Source organism: Meles meles, chromosome 8 (assembly GCF_922984935.1).
Source record: "Meles meles chromosome 8, mMelMel3.1 paternal haplotype, whole genome shotgun sequence".
Lineage (NCBI taxonomy): Eukaryota > Metazoa > Chordata > Mammalia > Carnivora > Mustelidae > Meles > Meles meles.
This window is the reverse complement of record NC_060073.1, coordinates 56834850-56841875: the sequence shown is the minus strand read 5'-3', so window position 1 is coordinate 56841875 and position 7026 is coordinate 56834850.

The following is a 7026-nucleotide window of genomic DNA, read 5'->3' as shown; positions in this document are numbered from 1 at the left end:
AGGAACACGACAAGGATGCCCACTCTCACCACTCTTGTTCAACATAGTATTAGAAGTTCTAGCAACGGCAATCAGACAACAAAGAGAAATAAAAGGTATCCAAATTGGCAAGGAAGAAGTCAAACTCTCTCTCTTCGCAGATGACATGATTCTTTATATGGAAAACCCCAAAGACTCCACCCCCAAACTACTAGAACTCATACAGCAATTCAGTAACGTGGCAGGATACAAAGTCAATGTACAGAAATCAGTGGCTTTCTTATACACTAACAATGAAAATACAGAAAGGGAAATTAGAGAATCGATTCCATTTACTATAGCAACAAGAACCATAAGATACCTGGGCATAAACCTAACCAAAGAAGTAAAGGACCTGTACTCGAGGAACTACAGAACACTCATGAAAGAAATTGAAGAAGACACAAAAAGATGGAAGACCGTTCCATGCTCTTGGATTGGAAGAATAAACATTGTTAAAATGTCTATACTGCCTAGAGCAATCTATACTTTTAATGCCATTCCGATCAAAATTCCACCGATATTTTTCAAAGAGCTGGAGCAAATAATCCTAAAATATGTATGGAATCAGAAGAGACCCCGAATTGCTAAGGAAATGTTGAAAAACAAAAACAAAACTGGCGGCATCACGTTACCCGATTTCAAGCTTTACTACAAAGCTGTGATCACCAAGACAGCGTGGTACTGGCATAAAAACAGACACATAGACCAGTGGAACAGAGTGGAGAGCCCAGATATGGACCCTCAACTCTATGGTCAAATAATCTTCGGCAAAACAGGAAAAAATATTCAATGGAAAAAAGACAGTCTCTTCAATAAATGGTGCTGGGAAAACTGGACAGCCATATGTAGAAGAATGAAACTCGACCATTCTCTTACACCGTACACAAAGATAAACTCGAAATGGATAAAAGACCTCAACGTGAGACAGGAATCTATCAGAATCCTAGAGGAGAACATAGGCAGTAACCTCTTCGATATCAGCCACAGCAACTTCTTTCAAGATATGTCTCCAAAGGCCAAGGAAACAAAAGCAAAAATGAACTTTTGGGACTTCATCAAGATCAAAAGCTTCTGCACAGCAAAGGAAACAGTCAACAAAACAAAGAGGCAACCCACAGAATGGGAGAAGATATTTGCAAATGACAGTACAGACAAAAGGTTGATATCCAGGATCTATAAAGAACTTCTCAAACTCAACACACACAAAACAGATAATCATATCAAAAAATGGGCAGAAGATATGAACAGACACTTCTCCAATGAAGACATACAAATGGCTATCAGACACATGAAAAAATGTTCATCATCACTAGCCATCAGGGAGATTCAAATTAAAACAACATTGAGATACCACCTAACACCAGTTAGAATGGCCAAAATTAGCAAGACAGGAAACAATGTGTGTTGGAGAGGATGTGGAGAAAGGGGAACCCTCTTCCACTGTTGGTGGGAATGCAAGTTAGTGCAGCCACTTTGGAGAACAGTGTGGAGATTCCTGAAGAAATTAAGAATAGAGCTTCCCTATGACCCTGCAATTGCACTGCTGGGTATTTACACCAAAGATACAGATGTAGTGAAAAGAAGGGTGATCTGTACCCCAATGTTTATTGCAGCAATGGCTACGGTCACCCAACTGTGGAAAGAACCAAGAAGCCCTTCAACGGATGAATGGATAAGGAAGATGTGGTCCATATACACAATGGAGTATTATGCCTCCATCAGAAAGGACGAATACCCAACTTTTGTAGCAACATGGACGGGACTGGAAGAAATTATGCTGAGCGAAATAAGTCAAGCAGAGAGAGTCAAGTATCATATGGTCTCACTTATTTGTGGAGCATAACAAATAACATGGAGGACATGGGGAGATGGAGAGGAGAGGGAGTTGAGGGAAACTGGAAGGGGAGATGAACCATGAGAGACTATGGACTCTGAAAAACAACCAGAGGGTTATGAAGGGGCGGCAGGGAGGTGGGGGTGGTGGGAGGTTGAGGCACCAGGTGGTGGGTAATAGGGAGGGCACGTACTGCATGGAGCACTGGGTGTGATGCCAAAACAATGAACACTGTTATGCTGTAAATAAAGAAATAAAAATAAATATATAAAAAAAAATATAAGTTCTTACATTCTTGTTTTGTGTTAAGACCCTTGGTACCCTTGTTTTGTGTTAAGAAATAAAATAACTGGGTTAAAGAATTACAAATTTTCTTTAAATTTTAGCTAATAAATGTTTTTGTATAGCTGCCTAGTCTTTTTTTTTTTTTAAATTTTTCTGCAGTAATTCTATTTCATTGAAATTGAATTTCGATTTGGGCTGTTTGCCCAGCTTTAAAAAGTTACTATTCACAGTGATACAGTAAGGTATGATCGTGGGATTTCTTAACAATGGTGTAGGAAAGTGTTTTGCTTGCATGATCAGCTTTCCTTTTGCAGTGACTTGGAAGTTCTCAGGAAGGTAGAGGAAAATCTTGCTCTGCTTCAGTGAGATTGGAGGCTAGTTATCACGACAATGGGTGTTCATTCGGGGCTTGTTCATAAAAGACATTCCCATGTCTTTCAGCATTTTTATTCTCAACTCTTCTTTAATTATGTTCAGAGCTAGTAGAAAAAAGTAGACTGTCTGGTTAAACAGTATCTCACTCCTGCTTGTCCCCAGAACCCTATGGGCCTCATATTTGGATGATCTTTGATGACACAAAGGATTCGAAGGTGACTATTTCTAGAATCTGTGTGTGTCCGTGCAGACACAGCCCCCTTATATCTCAGGACTCATCCATGGAAACTGGAGGAAATTGATTTTCTAAATTTTCCCTTTGACCTCTGCCTTCCTGTTACCCCAATGCTACAATGAATCATTTGAGGAATATAAAAATGTCCCCTAGAAGTAGCAGAAAATGGGATAGGATCGTAATAATGAAAGTGTGCAAAAATTATGAAATTAGAAGTGTCCAAAGTACACGAGGCAGTGCTCCTTTTGGTAGTTCAGCATCTGGGTCACTTCTGTAGTTAGGGGTAGCAGATGATACCCTGTCTGCCCTGTTTCAGGAGGGAGAGGGAAATGAGGAGACTCCATGATCTTAAAGCCAGAGGGATCTAGGAAAGCCAATCCATTTGCTTCTTGCACTTGTAAATATACAGTATGTTTGTGATCTATGGAGAAATTCCCAGTGCTCCCTTCACCTATGTAAAACAGGCTTGATGACAGCGTCCCTGCCTAGTTCTGCAACCTCTCCTCTCTTCACTTGTCGTTCTTGAGTTCCATGCCCAGTCCTGTCGAAAAACCAACAGGTTTCTGAATACTCACAGTTCTGCCCAGGCCCTGTCTGCCACCTGGAAACAAAGCTCAGCCAAGGATACAAAACCAAAGGAAAACTTGCACCCTAGAGAAGAATTTCCAAAATTGTCTACATTTTTAAAAAACAAAAGATAACTATAACTTCACATACATTTATAAGAAATAATACAGAGACATGCCTTGTACACTTTCCTCAATTTCCCTCATTTTTCAGATCCTTGGCACGACTGCCAGGACTATTCCAGTTCTGCTTTTGATAAACACACACCCTCATAGGCAGACTTATTTTCAGGTTTTTAACAGCTTTGAGATACCCTTGCTATATAAAAGTTGTAAATATTTAAGGTATACAACTTGATGGTTGAATACATGTTTATGTTGTGAAATGGTCATCACAATCAGGCTAATAAACATATGCATCACCTCTACATGGCTATCACTGTGTGTGTGTGTGTGTGTGTGTGTGTGTGTCCCCATTTCCATCTCCGCCCAGCCCGTACCACCACCATCCTAATATCTACTTCCTAGTGTAACTGTTGCAGATCCTGCATATAAGTGAGATCATGCAGTATTTCTCCATATCACAGGTGGACTTTTATTATAATTCTGGTGTTGCTACATACTGGCCCTTATCAAATAAACTAAATATTATGAGATATGCTTTCTCATTTAAAAAAAAAAACAATGAAAATCACTAGATGAGTTATGGTTAAAATTAAGTAACAGGATATTTTAAATAATTGTTACTATTTCCTAACCTATGAGCAGTGATTTAGAATGATGTCTGTTATTTTTCTGATTCCCTTTACCTGTGACTTGGAAATAAATTATTTAAAAGACACATAGTACTTTACTTTCAAAATTATTGCCTTTGCTTTGTCTTTTTTTTTTAAACAGAATTTTCTTTTTTTTTAGATTTTTATTTATTTCTTTGACAGACAGAGATCACAAGTAGGCAGAGGCAGGCAGAGAGAGAGGAGGAAGCAGCTCCCTGCTGAGCAGAGTGCAGGATGCGGGGCTCCATCCCAGGACCCTGGGATCATGACCTGAGCCAAAGGCAGAGGCTTTAACCCACTGAGCCACCCAGGCGCCCCTGACTGACTTATTTTACTTAGCATAATACCCTCTAGTTCCATTCATGTCATTGCAAATGGCAAGATTTCGGGGTGTTTTGTTTTGTTTTTGATGGCTGCATAGTAAGGAATGATATTTGAATAGAAAAACACGCAGCTATACAGCTCTAATATTTTAACTGCATTGAACATGCTAACAATAATCATGGTTCTTTTCCACTGTTACTCTTGCAGCCAACATAATTGCTGCGGTGCATGTGAATTCTGGTATGAACCCTGATATCAATTCCTGTGCAGAATGTTAACAATATTTCCTGTCTTCTCTGTTTTGTTTTTAAGGTTTAATCAGATACTTATCTCAATTCCTGTTGTTTACTCATTCTGTACCAGAACAATTGAACCACATTACTTCCTGTGGCCTGCGTTTGGTTTTGTTTTGTTTTTCAGACTGAAAACAGTTAAAATTCATGGGCCCAAAGTGGGAGAGCTTTCATTTAGATTCTTTCCCAGCAGGAGATACAGGAAATGGAGGGGGACATAAAGCCTTAAGGAGGACTTTTTATTCCCTGGTCCCCAAGAGCATAGTAAACTGGAATGTGGATCACAGCAATGAAGTGAGCTTCAGAGACAGACTTTGGGTGGTAGGAGAAGAAGTAAGGTTCATTCAGGTTTCCAACCACAAGCCCCTGTTTCCTTGTACCGGCAAGCTCTGATTTCTTCACTGATTTCTCCCACCTGAATCTAATGTCTCACAGGTGGTTCCCAGGACATCCTCCAGAGCCATCCTCCTACCCTCCTACCCTTCCACCCTCTCCTCTTGGGTCTCTGATTCCCTCCCACATTTTCCAGATGAATTTTTTGTTATCTCTTCTTGGACAAGCTCAAAACCATCAGATCCTTTATGTAAGTGTAATTTTCAAATTACAGATTGAGCCAAGGTTTTACAGCCCAAAGCTGCCCTATCTCAACTTACTCAGAAATGCATAACAGGTACTGGGATTTGAGTTTTAGAAGTCAGGGAGTTCTGGAGAGCTGAAGAGAAGAGATCCTGATTAAAAAGTCAGCTTTTACACCCCGTACTGCCAAAAATCTCTTTCTTCACATTTCAGAAGCTCTTGCCCTCACACAAACTTCTCACACGAAGTCTGGAGGGAAAGCTTAGGTGTTTGGGGCCAGGATGTGAGGTCAAATCAGAGATTCAAAAGGAATAAAAGGATGGATATGGAATTTGTAGGAGGCATGAGAAAGGAAGTATTCGGAACTCATCTTCTTGGTCCTGGCAATCAACTCACCTACCCTGCCCCTATTCACACCCCATAAATATACACACACTTGGAGCCCTGCACTCCCCTCTAATTGCCAGCAAGATTTACAGAGCAAAAATAGACTATCCCAAGTCCAATCTACTGTACATCTCTGCCTTCACCACCACATACCATAACATCCTTTCTCCTTTCTATCCTCTGATCATGAAAAAAGGGACAACCACTTTGAAAAACATCTGGCAGTTTGTTATGACACAAAATATGCATTACTTCTAAAAACCAGTAAGTCAGTTTACAGTATTCACTCAGAAGGGATGATCGGTTTGGATTTTTCGAGGAGTCGACAGATTTCATCCAAGCCTGCACGAGGAACCACTGCAGAACCAATTCTGGAAGAAAGGAAAGGAGAACCTGCTTTTATTCATTCCTGAGGATTATCAGAGTCCATCAGCTCACTGGGAAGAATGAGGCAAACCAGGAGACTTCAAAGTTTGGCCTAGGACATTGTTGAGAAATCCCACAAAATACTCTGGACTCTTCCCATATAGTAATGAATAATAATTGAGTAAATCCAGGCAAACAGAAGGAGATTTCTAGAGAAAAAGAATTACTGCAGAAACAGAGGAGGATATTAACATTTCATTAGTATATTCAGTTAAAGAGGTTTTTATAATTATAAAATAAGACTGGGCAGCTATGAAGGCGATAAGAAAAAACTCGTATAATGCTTAAATATTTATTTTGCAATCAGATGAAATTCTTTAAAAAATCTGTAATTATGTAAGCAAGTTATTCTATTAGTTATGACAAAGCAAAGGCAGGGGCGCCTGGGTGGCTCAGTGGGTTAAAGCCTCTGCCTTTGGCTCAGGTCATGATCCCAGGGTCCTGGAATCGAGTCCTGCATCAGGCTTTCTGCTCAGCAGGGAGCCTCCTCCCCGCGCCCCACCTACCTCTCTGCCTACTTGTGATCTCTGTCAAATAAATAAATAAAATCTTAAAATGAAATAAAATAAAATAAGTAAGTCAGTCAGATAAAGACAAGTATCATATGATCTCACTGATAAGAGGAATTCGAGAAACAAGACAGAGGATCATAGGGGATGGAGGGAAAAATGAAACAAGATGAAACTAGAGAGGGAGACAAAGCATAAGAGACTCTTAATCTCAGGAAACAAACTGAGGTTTGCTGGAGAGGACGGGGGAGGGAGGGATAGGGTGACTGGGTGATGGACGTTGGGGAGGTTATGTGCTATGGTGAGTGCTGTGACTTGTGTAAGACTAATGATTCACAGACCTGTACCCCTGAAACAAATAATACATTATATGTTAATAAAAAGAAAATCATTCCCTGTGTTCAGCACCTTGTAATAGA